The sequence below is a fragment of the Rattus norvegicus genome, chromosome 17 (genome assembly GCF_036323735.1).
Source record: "Rattus norvegicus strain BN/NHsdMcwi chromosome 17, GRCr8, whole genome shotgun sequence".
NCBI lineage: Eukaryota > Metazoa > Chordata > Mammalia > Rodentia > Muridae > Rattus > Rattus norvegicus.
In genome coordinates this window covers 23,101,389-23,121,833 of record NC_086035.1, presented here as the reverse complement: position 1 = coordinate 23,121,833, position 20,445 = coordinate 23,101,389, and the positions used below count along the sequence as shown (strand labels likewise).

Here is a 20,445-nt window from a genome sequence, read left to right as displayed (position 1 = left end):
TGGTGAATTATCAAGTGTGAGAGATAGAAGGAACCAGAATGCTAATGAATTAGGATTATAAAAATAAAAAGTATGGGTAGGAAGGGAAGCAAACCATGGTGAGTTGACATCTGTTTTAGGTAAAACAGATCAAATTATAATTAGAAGTATTTTCAGTGAAACAGTAAAAAAGATGGGAAATCAAAATCTATTCAATAACCTATCAAATTCTGAGGAGTCAAAAAACCAATTTTGAATATATAACCCAAAATGTGATCAGTTAAAGTCTTTTCTTCTTGTTGACTCTTTGAGGAGACCACACTTGTGCTCCTGTGTGCTTTACTTTCTTCCCAGATGCCTCTTTTGCTCTTAACACTTGTTCTTAAGAAATCAGGTAGTAGGCATGATGTTAAATCAATGATGAATCCTCGCCCCTCCTCGCTCTCCTCTCCTCTCCTCTCCTCTCCTCTCCTCTCCTCTCCTCTCCTCTCCTCTCCTCTCCTCTCCTCCTCTCATTAAACCTCTCCGTGTGGAACCATAAAAAAAAAATCAATAATGAAGGAAATCCACATTAACTAACTACATTCCACGAAAGATTGGAAAACTTTTTTACCCCATTTAAAGATAGAATTAATGCTCATGACGTCAGCAAACTAAGGATGATAAGAAAAATAGGTACTGTAGAAGTTGCTTGGTACTTTAGTTCTCTGCCACACTTTTTTCTATAGCTCAGAAGTAGACAATAGGAAGTTGGTCAGTGGGTCATTTAGTAGCTCCACAAAGAAAGAAAGTTATTGTTCCCATGCTCAGAATGCCTAAGACAGTGCTACACAATTCCCTTCCCTTGCCAGTGAGTCCCTGAACAGAACATGAGTGCTATGTTGGAACTCCACTCACCAGTGAGATGGTTCTTGGAGATGGGGTCTTTGGGAAGCTCGCATCCCAAAGGATTGATGCCCTTATCATAAAAGACCACAGAAAACTTTGTCCTCTCTCTGTTTCCTGTGAGGATGTGGCCAGGATCAGCACCCTCACAAGTAACTGAGTGGATAGGCACCTTGACCTTGACCATCCATGACTATACAGAAATGTTTCTGTTGTTTCAGCTACTTGATCTACTATGAATTTTGTTAAAACAACATGAATGACCAAGACAGAGGGTATACCAAGTCTAGCTTCCTTCTGTCTCTTTAAGTAGGAAAAAGGTCGTGAATGATACAAGGCGAAAAGATGGTGGAGTCACGTGACTTAGTGTGAACTTCTAACTGAGAAAGAAATGGACTACAGAAAAAAGGGAATTATAGTAAGCATTAGGAGACAGTGTCCATTTAATATTATATATTATTTTCATAAAATTATTAAGGCAAATATACCATTTGTATAAATAAAGAGAACTGTTTATTAAGTGTACAAATGGCCCAAGCATGCTAAGCACTTTGTACACAGTCTCTCAAGTCTTTCTTCTTTCTTTCTTTCTTTCTTTCCTTCTTTCTTTCTTTCTTTCCTTTCTTTCTTTCTTTCTTTGTTTTTTTTTGTTAAGATTTGTTTATTTTTATATATGTGAGTACACTGTCACTGTCTTCAGACACATGAGAAGAGGGCATCGGATTTCATTATAGATGGTTGTGAGCCACCATGTGGTTGCTGGGAATTGAACTCAGGACTTCTGGAAGAGCAGTCGGTGCTCTTAACCTCTGAGCCATCTCTCCAACACCAAGGCACACATCGTTATGTCATTTGACAACTAAAGAAAGCCATCTGAGTATGCTTACGAGTTAAGTAAGTTATTAAAGCATACAGGTTGGACAACTGGCAGAAATGTCAGCTATAATTTCAAAACTTATTATTATAATATTCATTATGAAAATAATTTTTATATCAACTCAGAGCCCTGTTATCCCATTGGAACTCAGTGCTGCTACTGTTGAAGCTTATAAAAATCTTAAGAGTTTCCAACATGAACTAGCTCTGTAGTAGACCAAGCTAACTTCAACTCAAAGAGATCCACCTGCTTCTGTCTACTGAGTGCTGAGGGATTAACGGACTGCACCACCACTGCCCAGCAAAAATGATCATTTTAAGAATAAAATCCATCATTTTCATTAGTCTAAGATTCTTTCTCTACATATAATTGACAAGAGTTTTACTCTGCTTCCGTGATAATTTTATTAGAAATATTGAGAAATAGAATGTCACGTTTCATCCAAGGCTCCTTTCAGCATCTTGATTCCCAACGTATTGCTTTATACTTTCCCATATAAAGCCGAAGAGAGCCTGTCCTATGGGAAGCTCCCAATAAACACTAGATATCATCCTAAAACCACCGCCATCGTTGCAAACACAGCCTTCACAAATTTTCATTTACATCATACCTTTACAATCAGTAAACGTGCTAGCCCCCTTTGCTCTCTCTCCCTCCCTCCCACTCTCCTTCCTGTCTCCTCTCTCTCTCTTGTCACCTCTCTCTCTCTCTGGTCTGAATGCCCCAGGAGCAAGAGTAGTGGTCAATAAAAGTTGCACAAATCCCCGTGTTCACATTTCAGATCCTCCCAGAGTAGGTCTTCAAACAGACGGGCATCTTGTCTCTGTTTCTGAGGCTAATTTGCCTTTGCCCTAGGGAAGAGAGTGGTCCTCTCTATGACTATGGCCACTACATCCCATCATCCAAATGATGCTTGGGGTAGGGCTGCAATGGACTTACAAGTCATCCGGTTGCAAAAAGGCAGTTTCCCTCATGCTTGCCCACCCTCAGCTGCAAGCTGCATCAGCCATCGTTTCTGCAGTGTGGCACGTCAAGGGAGATATTCTAATGGAAGGAAATGACTGGGACTCTCATGCTTAGTGGGCAATTTAAAATAGGATCAAGTGGTTTTGTTTTGCATATGCATTAAATATTTGTAATGTCATTCACCTACTTCCACTAAGCACCAGTAGGTGTTCATACATTCCTGGGAGCTAAGCAGATTGAGGGCACAGAGACGAAAAACCTGGTACAAACTCTGAGAAACCGTTCACTGAAGGTTTCCTGATACAGCAGGTTCTGTGTGCTCACTGAGGCAGTATCCTCACTGGATGAGCATGCCCAGTCCTTGACTAGTGTGCTGTTTCCAAGGACGCTAGTTGTACGAAACTGTAAGAAATAACCTCTAAGCTCACCACCACCCCACAGAGTTTTCTGTAATAGTGACGATTTCTAATTTTTCATTGATCATCAACATAGCAACTAGCTACTAGATTGTCCTGGGACAATTGAAATAGGACCAGTACCATAAAGTAAAATTAATTTTTATTTAAATAATCCCATGTGCCAATATTAGGGTGACTGGGCAATCCAAGTTTACTGAGGATTCACTGATTCTGAAGCCTTCTCAGGCAAGCTAAGTCAGTCGGGTAAACTGCAATAGCTGATATTGTTTGCCAGCTTGGTAGCTGAAGAAATATTCAGGACATCAGCCAAACACACTTCTATGTGTTCTATGACAATCTCTGCAGAAGAGATTAGATCTTGAGGCTCTGACTGAGTGACAAGACCACTATCCTGAAAAACTCACAATGATGTTATTGGTAAGTAGATAAAAAGTAAGTGGAGAGAGGATCAGTGCTGTAGAAAGTAGGGCCCTGGGGGCTTGTCTTTGGGACCTACACTCTCTGCCATTGTTCTCTGTTTTTTATTTTTTTCTTCTTTCTGCTGCCTGTCTGTTTAGAAAGAAAGAGCCCACCCCACCACAAGGTCCACCACCCTGATGCTCAAACATGTAAGCCTAGTAGCCACAGACTAAACGCTCATGAAACCATGAGCTAAAAGTAGATCGTCAAGCTCGTTATGTCACTTTTCAGCTCATCAGAGAACAGAAGGCTACTGGTTGCCTCATTAAAAAATGACAGCTTTGCCCTCTTTCCTTTCTGCCACCGCCATGTCAGGCAGACTGAGGAAGACCCGGAAATTCCAGGGCCACGTGAGCGACAGTCACAGTCGCATCAGTAAGCACCACAAGCACCGAGGAGGCCAGAGGAATGCTGGAGGCGAGCATCTCCACAGGATCAACTGTGACAATACTGTAACAGGAAAGACAGTCTGAGGCGTTACCACCTGAAGAGGAACCAGAGCTTCTGCCCAACTGTCAACCTGGATGGACATTGGCCAGCGAGCAGACATGGATCAGTGCAACAAAAACAAGACTAGAGCTGCTTTCATGATGTTGTTTGATCAGGCTACTATAAAGTTCCGGGGAAGAGGAAGCTCCCTAAGCAACCTGTCATGGTGAAGGCCGAAGGCTCCAGCAGAAGAGCTGAAGAGAAGATTGAGGGTGTTGGAGGTGCCTGTGTTCTGGTGGCTTAAAGCCACTCTGGAGGTTAATCAAATGCTAACATTTTCCATGTTAAAAAAATATTACAACAGCTTTGTGTTCCTGATTCTAGGGAATTTCCAGTCCGTGACAATTTCTTAAAATTGAATTTTGTTTTCTTACAATAGCTTGTGCATTCCAACAGTTAACCTACCTCCCAACTACAGCTTGAATTCTCCCTCCAGAGAAGGACCCCTTTCAACTCTTTCTTCAATTAAATTACAAATAAGTTTAAGAGGGATTACATGTGACTATGTCCTGGTAATGGTATTAGAACTATGTCTTGTTGCAAAAATTGATCTCAACTGTTAGGGTCCTGACGAAAGGAACTCTTGATTTCACATCCTATCACTACAAAGACTAGATGTGTTCTGCTCCTTGTAAATGTATATTGATTGGTAACTGTTGGAGATTGGTTCTAATGCTTTGATTCAATTGGGAATCTGCATGTGCAGATGCTAAAGGTCCTTGTCCCCAATTGGTTTTTGATCAATCAATAAAGATACCAGCAGTCAATAGATGCACAAACAAACCAATTTCCCTCTTCTTTGACAGTGGTTAGCAAACTCCCTTACATGGAGCATAAGAAGCACATGGGAGTGTTGTCTTAAAATAGGATTCTGAATCCCGCACCCGAAAGTTCTGTTTTAACTTGTCTGGGGAAGGGTGGGGAATGAACTTTGCCTTGAGACCTTGCCCTCACCCCATGAAGACTGTCCTCATATACCCCAGCATTGTGGGAGAAATAAGATTAACAGGTCACTAATACCATGACCCTTGGCATTGGTTAAAACAAAACAATCTGAGCCTCAGAACACAGCATGAACTTTGTCCCAGAATTGACAGGAGTGAATGAGGTAATCCGTGGAGGGTATAAATTCGTGTTTCTCTCCATGAAATTCAAAAGTGACAATTTTCCTTCTCTCTCTTAAAGAACGATCTATCCTAAGTAAACTAAATGGCCCTTTAGAAACTATCACTTAAACGTTATACCTATAAGGAATTATTTCTGATTAGTCTTTAAATATCAAGTATGCTTCAGACGGACAGTTTGGTTCATGGCTAATAATGAGATTTAGGTCAAATGTGAATCTTTATCCCAAGACACATTCATTACTGAAGTACCAAACTCACAGTACAAATACCATATGATGTTTAAATGTGCTATTTGCTTCAAGTGAGTCATTTAAGAGTGTTTAACTTGGTTTTTTTTTAAAGCTGAACAATAGACCACAGATAATTGATCCTACTTCCCAGCTATGAAACATACCTAGACAGACTGATAAGTTATAGGACAACCTGGGCTAAAGAGGGTGACTCATCCTGAAATGAGTAAAGGATTGTTTTTCCCCTTGGGTATGGATCTAAGAAATGTTTAATGATTTAAAATATGTAAGGTATGTAAAGGGATTTCCATTAAAATGAAACTCTCCCTCCAGCCCTTAAATGGCAAGCAATGGCCAACATCGCAGCTAATATTCATATTTTAAGGTAATATGTATACATAATATATAATTAATAAAGACATTTTAATATAGACTTTAAGCATAAGGAGAGACATATAGAATGACTACCAGGAAACACCAGGGTGGGTTTCTCTGACTGAATCTCTCAGAAATGATTCTTTTAAATACTTTGTTTATTTTCACGGAAATTTGCTATTCCTTTCCAGATAACGATTTGAACATTTAGTGGAGCAGATAGCACTGTGCTGTTGAAATCACAGTTTGCTAAATACCTACTCTGCTGATTTCCACAGCCAGGTTGCTCCGAGGGCAACAGGATTAGTCTCCAAACACAACGAGGACACCCATCTCCCCGTTTATGCTCCAACTTGAACATCCACTCCTTTAGATAGAACCCCAGATGCCGCGCCGATGAAGCAAAGAATTATTTTATGAACTAGAAATGAAACAATGTCTCAGATGTCTTCCCGGACACCCACGGTAATATTTAAACAGCCATCAGCTTTATTTCTCTTGAGAAACAATCAAGAGAGAAATGATCTTTTACAAAGTTAATAAGCATAATTGGCCAGTGAGTTCAGGTCCTTTCTTCCTTGTTCCCAGTCATTTGTGTGCTGTAGCTAATAGAGCGAGCGGGTTTGTCCCAATCACATTGTGAACGTCTAACACAACAGTGTGCTGTTTTTCTCTCCCACACGCTGTCTGCAGCCTGTGCTATGAGGTCCCAGTAATGAGAACGGGGCTTTGGGGGGCTCCTTTCATGTGAGCAGAAGGATAGATCTTCTCTTTTGATTTTTAATAATGCCTATCCTCAAGTGTAAATCCGTATTTGCTTCTTATTGAAACCTGGTACACTGTTCTGGAGATGATCCTAACTATAACATATCTACGAGATGTCTAACCCAGCATCCCCGAGGTCTACTATGCACCTTCCTTATGAAATCCTAAAAGCTAGGACAGTCGTAAATACCAGGTCATGACGGGGTCTCCTCCTATTGCCTTCAGCTGCTCTCCCACATCCCTTGCCTCCTTCTGAGGCTAGCTTAGACTCTAATCCAAACACATTCTCCCTCTCCATTGTGCTCCACAGGTATCTAAGGGCTAATTCCACCCCTCCCCGCAAGAACACAAAGAATTGTTATGGGAGTAGCAGCCAGGCACCATGACGGTCTAATTGTCATGATAGAGCCAATAGCAGTTTCCCATTGGGTATGTGAGGGGTGAATGTGACCTTCTCCACTCTCCCTTGTGCTCCCAGATGGATCACGTGTCACTGAAAGACTAAACATCACAGCATGTAAGATGATCTGAGGTCTTGGAAATCAGGCAGACTTGGCTGCACCAAATGTTTTACTCTGTCTCAGACTCTTCCCGTTGCAAAGAAGGGCATACATTTCAGTCGCATCTCTAGGCTTTGCACAGAAGAAAGACGAGGCGAGGGCATTTTTCTGCACGTCTGAGCATCTAACTTTCCATGAGTAACTAACTCATTCTCTGTGTCTGGGGACGGGAGTTGCAAGTCTGGATGAGCCAGTTGCTGACAAGCACAGCTAGTACGGGTGTGAACCAAAGGCTGCCTGTGAAAGGAAGGGCACACCCTAGGTGCTTTGATCAGCATGAGTTAGGTCTTCCACAATGGTTGGTCACTGTGCAGCTGAGCCTGCCATACAAGGGCTATTTTTTCCAGGGTCCTTTTCAGTACCATAAGTCCAATCGGTTGGCTAATGACTGCTGACTTCAACCGGCGGTTGGAGAAAGTTTAGGCTGGATCAGGAAAGGATTGGTACCCAGGCAAGTCACCGGAGAGGATTTTGAAAGCACCCACTGCCACCTGAGACTGCAGTTTTTAATCTGTGGCTTGTGAGTCCCAGTCTGCCTTGGCTCTTTCTTAAAGGAACCAGAAAGCATCATCAAGCCAGGGAATTGTTGCTTGATACCCCTAGCTGAGGAATCTTCAGGGTCATGAGCCAACAACATTCTTTATGTAATGTTCAATTGAAGATAGGGACAGAAGATGAAAAGATTCTGCCCCTCCGTCCAATTTATCTAGCGGGCAGGAGCATTCTCCAGCACCTTTCCCCAACCTTCCCAAAGCAGTTAATAACATCAAACCTTCTCATGGAATCTCACACTTGAACTATATTTGAGCAGCCATCTGGTAGTGATTTATTGGCACATCGGAGCACTCAGAAAAATCAAGATAGAGTCTTAGGAAGCTACACAAAATCTACCTCCCCTCCCGTCCACTTCAAAGGCTCACCCTCCCAGCGACTGTGCAGCGACTATTCATCTGCATGGGCTTCTGAATCTCACAGGTAGTGGTGAGACAGAGCACTCACCTTAGCTACCTGGGTCTTCTACCAAGGCAAATGCAGAGAGCTTGAGGTCAAGCTCGATTTCCAGTGGCCAGGGGAGTTTCCTGGCCTAGATCACCACCCTACTAAGACAAGCTCTGTCTGGAAGATAAGAAGTGTTCTGTGGGAGGGAGTGGGTGGTCCAGTGGCCCCTCCCCTGATCTCACCCATCCCTTTCTGCCCTGGCCCGAAGCCAGGCAAGGAGGAGGGCCACTCACGTGCAAGCTATTTCTCTTACGACCTGTCTTCACCTTGCCAGGGATCCTCAGGATAGCTGTTGCCGGATTTCAGCCTCATGACTAGGAATGATGAAAAGCTAAGGCCTCCCTGGGGGCTGATGGGAGCTTATTTTGCTAACGGAAAGGCAAAGCCTGAGATGGGCAGCTCTGGTTTAGAAAGTTGCTTGGCTGCTGAAAAGCCTTTCGAAGGTGAGCAGACAGCATAGCTGACTGATGATGGTGGCAGCTAGGACTTCTGGGAAGTGTGGGTGTGGCCACTACTTTTTTTTTTCCCCAGTGAGTGGGAGTTTAGAGGTAACTCCTTCTACGGCTGGCATTGCCCTGGGCCAGAAACGGGCATGAGTTTGGAAATAAAGATAGGGCATAGAAATGCCACTCGACAGCACATGTGCAGATGCGAGTATGCACAAATCCAACTTTTCTGTCTCTAAGCTTAGAACTGGGTGTCCTTTATTTGAAACCTCCATCTAATGAGAAGTTACAAGGGCTTTGGAATTTGTTCCACCAAAGTGACATGAGTTCATTGTCATTTTTTTTTTTTCCCAAATGCTTTTTTAAAAACACCATTATCTTCTTTTCTTGTCTCTCAAGAATCTGGAATCTGATTCCAGAGTCCTAAATTACAAAAAGAAAGCAAAGCCAAGCTGCCGCGGTTGGAGCGTGGATGGCTGCCAAGACCGGAACCCTCCTCTGACCCTCCTTCCTGTGAGCAGACATGTTTCACAGCATGTGAGGGCACTTTAGTGAACAAGTGTGGATGGACGGTTTGAGTTGTCAAATCGGTCAGACAGGTTTAGATCCTCACTCTGCTGCTACGGGGCAGCAAAGCCTCGAGTCACTCACTGAAGTGTTTGTTCCTCAGTTTCCCCTGGAAAACAGAAGCACCAGCACTTATGAGGCAGGATACCCACAGACAGCAGAAGGGACACAGAGGGTACACGGCTGTGAGATGAGTCTTCACACAGCCTAGGTGGCTGTAGTGATCACAGCAAAGCTGGGTGTGCGCTGCTTATGAGGGACTGGAGAGAGGTGACACAGAGACCTCTCTGCTCAAACCTTTTATGGTGGCTTTCATCCCATTGATACCCGAGTGCTTTGTTCATTAGCTACCTTTTCAAAACAAGAGCACTGCAGGCCGAAGAGACAGTTCGGTGCGTTCTCTCCTCTTACAGAGGTGGAACTCTAGTTCCAGAGCCTAGCGCATCCTTTTCTCGACTCCATGGACACCAGAAAAACTAGCAGCACATTTGCATAGTTGGAGGCAAAACATTCATCCACATAGTAAATAAAAATAAATTAAATAAAAATAAATAAATCTTTATTTTAAAAGAAAACCCACAAAATCGAAAGCCATAAATGGCAATCCACAGAGATGGAGAATATTTATAAGTCATTCTGATAAGGGCCTGCTATACAGAATACATAAATCACTACAACTTTCAAGAGCATGAAAATAAAATAAACTAAGAACTTGAAAAGTCACTTCTGGAAAGAAAACATACCAATGGCCAACAGTCTCATGAGATAGACAGCACCCTTAGTTACCAAGGAAACGCAAATCGAAGGGATGATGACATAGCCCTTCTCCACTGGCATGATAAGATGACATCAATAATGCAAGTGTGTGTGTGCTTAGAAGCTAACACCTTCCCACCCCAACGCTGGGAAGTGCACCAGCCTCTATGGAAAACCATTTGGGCATTTATTAATGTTAAACATGATATCCTATGACTAAGCAGTTCCACTCCTCGGAATGACCCAAAGCATTGAGACTAGGAATCCAATCACATAGTTACCCAGAAAAAGAATTGACTCAAAAGAGTACCAGCTGCTCTCCAGATGATTTGATTTGAGTCCCAGCACCCACAGGTGGCTCATAACTGTCTCTCAGTCCAGTTCCGTGGGATCGGATGTCCTCTTCTGACTTCCAAGGGCATCATGGACATATGTGGCGCATAGACCTCCATGCAGGCAAAACGGTCATACGTGTAAAATGAAATAGTTTTATAAAAGTTATAAATAAAATATAATAATAATAAAAGCACAAATGCTCATCAGAGTGTCCACAGAATCAAGCCAACCCAAACACTAGCTGAATGATGCATATATGTTAAATAGGTTTTGACATGTGCTGGAGTGAGGCCCATGATAACATTCTGTAACATCAGTGACCTTGAAGGCATGGTGCTCTGTGAATGAAGACAGGAAACAACATACACCAAGAAGCCTATGTCAACGGATGTCCAGTGCAGACAACTAGACACAGAGAACAGATAGGTTATGGATGTCCAGAGACCAGAAGGCAGGGACAGAATGGGGAAGGACTGTGCACAGTTTTCTTGTGGAGTATTAAAATCATCCTGGAAAAAGACAACATTGGCAGTTTGTGGTCTCACAGACACATGTGATGCGACTAAGCTGCACACCGAAGATGACTGAAATACGTTTTTTGTACTTTTTATGCAATAAAAATGACAAGTATCAAGTTAACTAAGGTGTAACTTATGCTTTTGGTTTCATTTGTTTTGATTTTTTTTTTTCTGAAATAGTCTTATACAATAGTCTAGGCTGATGGGAAACTCAAGATCCTCTTGTTGCAGCGTCTGCACTGCCGAGGCCTTGAATCACCAAGATCGACTTTAACGCGGTTTGCTTGTTTTGATTTGGGACAACTTTGTACCTTGTAACCCTGGATGGTCTGAAACTTGTCATGGAGGTTAGCCTTGCCTCAAGTTCAAAGAGATTTGCTGGCTCTTTCCAAGAGCCGGGATTAAAGGTATGTACCATCCCACCTGGTTGTGATTGATATTAGATGTGTATTTCTAAAAGTGATTTCAAGCCTTCTTCCTTCTTCTTTCTTCCCTCCCTCCCTCTTCCCCTCTTTCTTTCTTTCTTTCTTTCTTTCTTTCTTTCTTTCTTTCTCCTTTTGCATGGACATGATAACAGCAAACCTTTAGAAGGCAGGGCGTTTGTACTAAGTGACACACTAAAGTTTCAAAATGACTGACCTCAAGCATTCCTGCTTTCCCTCAAAAAACGACTTTAAGGAGAGCTAGTCTATGAGCCCAGTCAAGAACCTTGTAGGGCCTGGCTATGCCCTTAAGCTTCTTCACTTTGACCTACTACCTAGGTAGGCTAGGGGACCTGCCAACATTTCAGGCCTGAGCTTGCCTCATTTGAATCCTAAGCCTTTCCCCTGCTCCTTTTCTTAGAGGGGAGGTGTCAGGACAACTCCCACAGATGCTCGGGATTTTGAATGTGACCCAGCTTTGGCACAGGCTTGGGATCTTGTGGACTACGTCGGGCCCAGATACCACCCCCAAAGCCACTTTTGCTGTTGCTTTTTCTTTTACATCGGGGGGCAATTTCTTGTATCCTTTTGTCCGGCTTTCAAATGGGAAGTCTTGATAGTTCTCCATTGCAGACGGTCACTTCCCCCTGAGCAATGGGTGTTCTCTTGAATCCCAAACCAGGAAAGAGAATTGGGATCTGGAAACGTCTGTTTTCAGATCCACATAAAGATAGACAGCTCTGGGAGAAAGAGAGGCTTCCTAGTTGACCTTGCCCCACCTCTGCCTGACCCAGTTAAACACAGGTGTCTGTCCTCAGCCTCAGATACCCTCTTGGCTCCCAAGTCCTTATCTTAAAAAGACAGTCAGGTATATTTTTTCCTCCCACTCTGTCACAGAACAGCCCATCACTCCGTTCTTATAGCCCAGATTGCCAGGGAGCGGTCAGACACAGAAGTAATTGAGTGAGAGACAGCAGAGAAGGATGGGGTGGACTGGAAAAGCCGTCCTATCCAGTGAGGAGGGTTCTGATAACTCCAGACTGCCTTGGGTCACAGAGCAGATTCTCGTACTGCAGAAGGCTCCGATTCTAACAAAAGAGCCACAGAGCTTCCCGCCATGAAAGAACAAACCAGCCCTCTTCCCTTCTTACAGCTAGGCCGCAGTATAGTTTGTTGGCACAATGCACAGTACTTGTTAACCACTCCAGGAAAAGAAAAGGCCACTCACTCTGATTAGCTGTCAGAACTAATTTTAAGCCATGTTATTATATGGTAAGGAGGCGAACGGGAATCTGCGGAAACTGTACTTAAGGCCAGCGCCTAATCAGATTATTTTCTCCTTCGTCTGTTCCACACAAAAGCTGCCTAGGATTACTGGTGCGAGCCGTTTCTTTCCTCTCCTCAAGTGTTAATTAAACGTGATATTTTAAAATATACACTCCTCTCTCCAGGTAGAACAAACCGAGACCTTTGTAAATTGCTTAATGCCCATTGGCTCCCCCACAGCTCTGCCCTATTTCCCTGCTGAGTCACAGCTCCAACAACAATAAGTAGACAGTAATTATTTCTACCACAAATATTGCCCCTAAAAGGGGTTTGCCTTGTTTTGGTATATGTACATGAGTACTTGAACGAAGGGCATATTATAATATCGATACTCTTTGTTTTCTGTTTAATACCCTGTTTCTGTTTAGTGGGTTTTCCGAGATGTCGATGGCAAATAGGATACTATTTGCTTTTGTTCCCGTTGAAAGTATTGTCTGCTCAAGCCCCATCTCTTAGAATTGCTGAGCATCTCGCTGTGGAAAGCAACCATGGTAAGGTAGCAGACTGAATGAACTCAGCCAGTTTGTTTAACTTATGGAAGATTTGCTAGGACCCTGCTCTGAAACTTTCCAGCATCTGGGGCATCTTGGAGACTTTTGGAAGCCAAGTCAGATAGTGGACATACCGTTTTAAGGCAGGAGTAGAGGTCATTTGATCATAATTGCTGAATGACTACTATGTGTTCCTTGACAAGTTAGTGACTATCCATACTAAGTAGGGTAAACAACTAGGACTCCAAAACATGATCTGGAGATTTAATTCAATTGAAAAACAATAATATAATTTGTCTGTTTGCAGAGAATAATCACCCCCTTAAATCCCAGAGAATATACCCCAAGTAGTCTAGTGAGTCTGTGAAGCCATAGTTTACATTAGTTTTTACATATTTGATTTTGCCTATATGTACATATTTTTGTTTTTCTCTTTAAGGACACACTTCAAGGCCATATGTAATGGTATATAGTCCCACCACAAGGTATACAGTGAACGTTCATGACTAGCTTTGGTTACATAGGGAGAAGGCACAAAAACACATAAATTAAAATAAGTGACTGCTTCTTTTTTGATGTATGTGAACTGTCAACAACCCTACTCATGTGCTTTCTGGAGCTAAGTAAGAAATATAAGAGTTTTTTGACTTGGACCTTGCAGTAATTGATCTGATGAACTTGGCTTCTGATGAAGATGACTTCTAAGTAAGTAATACATGGGCGGGTAGCATATACATCACAGATCTGTGTCTCTGGCAGGAGAGAATAGGACATCATGGGTTTTCATCATGTTACTACTGTCCATGGCTAACTGAATGTGTAGAAAGTCAAACTTTGAGAAAGGAGAAACTATGAAAATACTATTTTTATTCTTTAAAAAAAATACTAATAGCAGAACATGGGTGGTGGGAGTATGTACTTCCGGCACACAGGGCAGTAAGGCAGAAGAGTTGTACGACAACCAGGGCTACACAAAGAGATCAAAGCCAGCCTCAGATATGTTTACTTGGAGTCTTCTCTCAAAGGAAAGAAAATCAGAATAAAGCACAAAGGTCTTATGTCTGTGTCCCGTGGTAAATGTTATTCTGAGACATGGATATGTTAAATGTCTCCAACTTTCTGGATGGGATTTCTGTGTCACATAGACTTTGGGCTATTATCAGATTTTGTTCCATCAAAGGAATCTATTAAAGGAGCTTTCCAGTAAGATTGAATGATCAGTCAGAGTGGTTTTAACTTGCTCAGGAATAACAAATGGAATGCTGGGATTTAGGTGTATAATGATGTGTAAGATTTGGGCTAGAAGATGTTTATAGACTACCTAGAAGTTCATAAGGTAGAAAGTATTAAGGATGAATTATGAGCAATGGAATGGAGTGCAAAGCTCCAGAGTCAGAGATTCAGAACGTAAGTGGGCTGAAAATACACCAGGGGTGGAAACTTACAGACAAGTGTCCTATCGTATCAAAAGCGAGCTGGCGAGACGACTGAGCTGTAAGGGTGGTTGGTAAGCAAACTTGATGATTTGAGTTTAACCCAGAATCCCACAGTAGAAGGAGGGAACCAACTCATGAGAGCTTGTCCTCTGACCTCCACATGTAGGTCATGGCAACCACGTGTCCTCATTCATACACAAACAATTAAAATAATGATATTATTATTTCTTCAAATTATCACTCACTTAAGGAGAGTTAGCTGAGCATCCAGAGGCCTATGAGTCACTGGTGCAGTAACCTACCTAGAAGAGAAGAATCTGACCTTTGCCCTAGATCAAATTTTGTTTAGCTCTTGAGCATTCACAATGGAAGGTAGAGGCAAGCCCCTCTGGGGTCCTTTTGTCTTGTAGAGTCTGAATTTCTGAGTTCTGGGGCCCAGAGGAAACAAGTTAAACTTGAGGACCAGATTACATTTTTTTCCTAAATACATCACCCAAGTCCGGGGACACCTGTGGCTCTTCACCAAGTACAAAGGGATTCCTCAAACATCACAGTAGCCCTGGACCCCTTGGGAAGCTTGCTACAGAAAAGCAGGTGATAATGGGCGAAGGGGCCTCTCAGGCTCTGAAATCTTGCCATTTGATTTCCAAATGAATCCTATGTGAAATTTGTAAGGCAGAAAGGGAAAAAGATCCTAGACACAGTTTTATTGAAATAAAATAATATGTTATAGAAAACAAAACAAAACAAAACAAAACAAAAAAACCCAAAACAGAAGAGGCCGTGGTGGAAGCACAGAAGTGAGTAGAACGGAAGAATCCTTTTCTCAGGGATCTTTCACGAGTTCCTCTTCTACCTTTCCTGGTCCCTTATAACTACCAATTACCAAAAAGAGATTTTGCTCAACAGTAACAAAAAAAATTCTTATCCATAAGTATCTTCAATAGCACTCCAGTTAAATGGACTCTCTCCAAACTATGTCGTCTAGGATTTCTGAATTAACAGAAATAATGGACTGCTTTGTTTTCATTAGAAACCTTCAAACTACTCACACGAATACTCTCCCCTGAGATATACTGGGCGTAGACTCTAGACTTGGAAAAGTTGGGGAAATTTGAATCTTGAGAGTTACCGAAGATGAATAATACAAAATTAAACTGAGCCTGCTTGGCGTTCCCATCCAGGGACCATCCATTTCATTGGCTCACTCTGTGTTTGAGGCCTCAGCTGAGTTTTCTTTGGCTGGAGGCAGTATTGTGGAGGAGCAAAATTGACACCACGTACTTTCATTTATACGCAGGACATTAGGGATCTGGTTCTGACATATGTCCAGGTCCAATGTTCTAGAAATCATTGACCAATCTCCATGTAAGGCCAACATTCACAGATATTGCTTGGACTAGCAAAGATATGCTAGATTTACACAAATGAGCCAGCATATATGGGCCATGATGCAAAACCAAGTTAATGCTGTTGAAACACCATTGTTATTTTTATCAACGATGCAGCAAGGAATTGTATTCCCACCCCCCTACCCATGTATTGTTTATTGAAACCATCACCATAACAATACAATCTCTGTCCTAGAAGATAATTTGGAGACTTTCAAAGAGGCAAGTTTGGGTTAGAAAAGTCCTTGCTCTCCACAAAATATGTATTGGGCAGTTGGACTCCCGTGGGCTTTTCTAAGCAGAACTGAAAAGGAGAAGCTAAGGGGAACTCAGCTTCCTCATGCAGGACAGCCTTTCTCAGTGCTCCCACAGGTCTAAGGTTAACAAAGATTAAATCCTATCATAGTATTGTCATCAAGACCTCTACCCATTCCCCAGAAAGTGGGACAGCAAGCTCATTCCTGAAGGAAGCCAACAGCACATATTTCTCTTGTGATTCTGTTTCTTATTGGAGGGAAGGCGTGCTTTAACTAAGATATGCATATCAATGCCTTCACAACAGATGGAGTCTTTCCCCCTAAGACTAAAGAAAACACTCATGTAAAAGGACTTGGCCATCTAAAGATCAATTGCTATCAAGATGGCTGAGTTTCCACAACAGCTTCCTTGTTGAAAGGAACCTTTCAGGTCACAGACCCCCTCATGCTCATCTGGTAAAAATAAACCTTACAATCCATCCAGATGGACAAGGCTGGCGCAAGCCTCAGCCAGTTCAAGTTGCTTGGTGTTGTGCACAACCACCACGGGGACTTCTTAGGTAAAGTCAAAATAAACAGCGCTCCTTGGAATAATCCTTAACCCGGAAGTTGAGATGAAGCCCTTTCTAGTGTTCTGGAAGGCTTTGAATTCTTTTTCCTTTGGTTTCCTGCCAGGAATGGATGCAGATGCATCAGGTACCTCGGGAAAACCTGTTCTCACAAGTTTTATCATACCACTTGGCAGACAAAGAAAAAAAATGCTTGGGTAGAGGCTGAGAACTTTCACACACATCCAGAGAGCTTGGGAATTCAGCCATCTTGGCTTACCCTGCCCACCAACCACAGGAAACTCAGCTAACCCTGCAAGCCGGCATCTAAGATTCCTGCACCAATCAGAGAAGGGGGAGGAATTCTACAGAGTTCAGCTTTGTCTTTGGGGGAAATGTCATGCTTTTTTTTTTTTTCTTTCTAGAAAACTAATCTGTTTTAGAACTTCTCAGGTTGTGATGAGCATCAAAGACCAGGTACTGTGGTTCCCTAAACGCATGACACCTTCGATCATTTCCTTCCAATAGCTACTGGCCAACAGTAAGTTCTCAGAGAGGCTGACAGCCCAAGGGAAATGCCAAAACAGACTGGGAAGGATGGGGATCAGTACAAAAAAATGATGGTGGGAAGAACAGTTGTTTTTGTTGGGCCATTCTGTGTGTTTGGGAGTCCACGAGAAATATGAGAAAGGTTCATTCTAAAAAGTGAACAGTGGACACCCTGAGACATGACGGGGTCTGTTGAGAATGCCTATACAATACTCACAAGTTAATAATTCCCCTAGGAGGGGGAGTTTCTGGAGGATGTATGGGATTTATTTTTAAGCCATTTGGAGTGCCCGCAGTTTCTCTTTTACTATTTCTACAGTGTTCAGAGATTTCAAACCCAAGCATCTAAGAGCATGCCTACATACAACAGATGCTGACAAAATAGTTGGAAATAATCAAGGATCTCTCACACTCATTAACGAGCTGGTTGGGGACATATGGGTTTTCTCATTGCCTTAATAATAGGTTGTGTGTGGGCTCCCTTATAGGTCTTGAAGGGATACACATTCATCATATTTATATTTTCCTCAGAGTGGTCCTCACCCATCCTCACCATTATGTCAAGTTCACAATCAGGGCTGTGGAAAGTGTAAAGCATACAAGTGAAAGGGAATGTGCTGTGTGTCTACCAGGTAACCATCCCTGCACAGGGACCTGGAGAGAGAGAAATTCATCACCAGAGGAGCTGACACTCCCCAACTGGTCAAACAGGCTCATGAAAATTAAAGGAAAAGATAAACCAAGACTGTATCTGACTCACCAGACCCACCCATCCTGGGTTAACCCAAAGGAAAACAAACCAGTGAAGTTGCCTGTCACTGCTGACTTCTCAAATCATGTTATGGCTAGTGTTAGCAGACCTAACATACAAACGACAAATGTAGCAAAATGGATCGAAATCAATAAAACCTAATAAGCAGCCATTTGCAGTGGGAGCGTAGTAAATTGCCGTAGTTTGGATCTTGAATATCTCCCCCAAAGACTCTTATAGTAAAGGTGTGGTCAGCAGCCCCAGGCTTGACTGAGAAGTGACTGAAACATTTAGGAGGTGAGGTCTGTGGGAAAGAAATTAGATCACCGAGTCCATGCCACTGAAAGGTATCTTCTTCTGGCCAGCATGAATTAAACAGGGCACTCAGCGAAGACTTCATCATGTACTCTTAGAGGCATGGCATAAAGGATCAGGGCCGAGATGGGAATCTCTTAAATTTTGAGCCACATAAAATGCTTTCTCTTTCAAGTTTGATTATTCCTAGGGATTTTATCACAGGAACAGAAGGCCAGTCAACATATAAAGATCAGCCACGAGCATCGTTTTCATATTCCATATCACCCTTATTGTTTGTTTTGAAAGAAAAGCCTTCTAAGCATAGTGAGATAAACAACCCCCTTATTCTATTAGACATAAAGACCCAGAAAATGGATAGTACATTATTGGTCCAAAACTGTTCTGTAGGTCATGATGTGTACACCTTGTGCTTTCTAAATAACCCTCTATACCCATATGCTACTGCAGCCTCCAGCTTGGCTCAAAGAAGCTTCCTCTAAAGGGAATGATAGTCACTCCAGAGGCTCAGACCTGGGGTGTGATGAGAATGAACAAGTCAGATGCTCAGCTGTAATGACATCTGTATCCCAGGCTGTTCCATTAAGTCTCTGAGGCTAGCTAGGAGGCTCACAAAGAATTCAGGAGTCAGGGGAGAAGTGTAGAAAACTGATGGCCGGGAGGTCCATAGCACGAACAATCCTGAGTTCACAATGGCTGCCATCGCCTGTGCAAAAGCTTGGAGAGACTGGGCCAGACAACAACCTGTCAGGGAGTGTGAAGAGCCCACGCGCCCTCGCGCTGCTTCCTGACGACTTAGACTCAGTTCATGGATGGTGTGTGGGGTGGTAAATAGCTCTCACCAATGCTCCTTTAAGCAGCTTTAATGTTTCTCTCTAAGTCATTCAAGAAACGAGACATGGAAGTTCTAGAGGGATGAGTTGGGGGGAAAGGAGATAAGTGGGGGATGAGAGGAAATAAAATAGGGTAACTGAGAGCAAACAGAATCAAAATATATCTCATATATATATAATACATATATATGTGTATATATACATATACATGTATGTATATATGTATATATATGAAAACCTCATAATGAAGCCCATTATATAAAATTAATATATACTAATATATACAAAGTTAATGCCTTGTACTGTAGCTGTAGTGAAATTTTTTCCATAGCAGAATTTTTTTCCAATGCAGTCCATCATGATACACTAAGGAAGCAAGAACTTGAAGCCGTCAGTCATATTACATTTGTAGTCGGAAGGGAACAATCAATCCACATGCATAGTACTTAACCCCTTCCATCCACTGCAATTTTTGAGAAAAAATTTGAAGGCATATAATAGTGGAATAACAGAATTCCTCAGCTCCCCATCACTGTGAGTCTGAGAAAGTCACTGCATATGAGTTTTGTAAGCCCAGTGTTTGCTCGTCAGTACATAAACCCAGCCCAGGCCAAGTGATGGGGCTCAGTGGGTGTTTTAGTGTACTGTCTGTTGCTGCAACAAAACGCTACGATCAAAAAACACCTTGAGGAGGAAAGGGTTTATTCGGCTTACACATCTCAATTACAGTCCATTCTGAAGGGAATTTGGGACAGAAACTCAAGTCGGAACTGGAGGCAGGAACTGTGGAACACTGCTTCCTGGCTTGGTCCTCCTGGCTTGTTCAGCCTGCTCTTGTTATAAGCCATGACCACCTGCCTAGGAATGCTATTGCCTGTTGTGGATTGTACATTAACCATTGATAAGGGCAATGTACACGCCAGTCTGATGGAGGCACGTTTCTCAATTAAGGTTTCCTCTTCCTAGATGACTCTTGTGTGTGACAAGCTGACAAACAAACAAAACACCCAGAGCAGTGGGTAAGGGCAGTTGCCACTAAAACTGACAACTTGGGTTCAATCCCCAGAATCCACACTATAGAATGAGAGAATTGATTTTCCCAAATTGTCCTCTGATTTCCACATATGCACTATAGCACACAAGCCCACCTATGGGTGCACTCACATTAAAAAAAAATGTAATAGGATTAATTTAGAAGGAATACAGCGTGGTCTTGACTTCCTTCATAAGATACTGATTCTAACCATCTGTATTAGTCTCTAGATCACAGAATTTATGGAATGTCTGTATACATTAAGTGATATTGTTGGAATGACTTACAGTCTGCAATCCAGCTAACCCCAAAATGGGCAACTCAGTCCCATGAGGCTAAG

The 20,445-nt window shown here is 42.4% G+C and overlaps 1 protein-coding gene across 1 annotated transcript in view; it reads right to left on the bottom strand.

Moving 5' to 3' along the window:
• Positions 1 to 8,256, bottom strand: part of Adtrp (androgen-dependent TFPI-regulating protein) — an 86,039-nt gene extending 77,783 nt beyond the window's left edge. The window contains exon 1 of the mRNA NM_001014144.2: positions 8,131 to 8,256. The gene's annotated coding sequence lies outside the window, so the exon portion shown is untranslated. The remainder of the gene's footprint in view (positions 1 to 8,130) is intronic.
• Between the last annotated feature and the right edge of the window lie 12,189 nt (positions 8,257 to 20,445).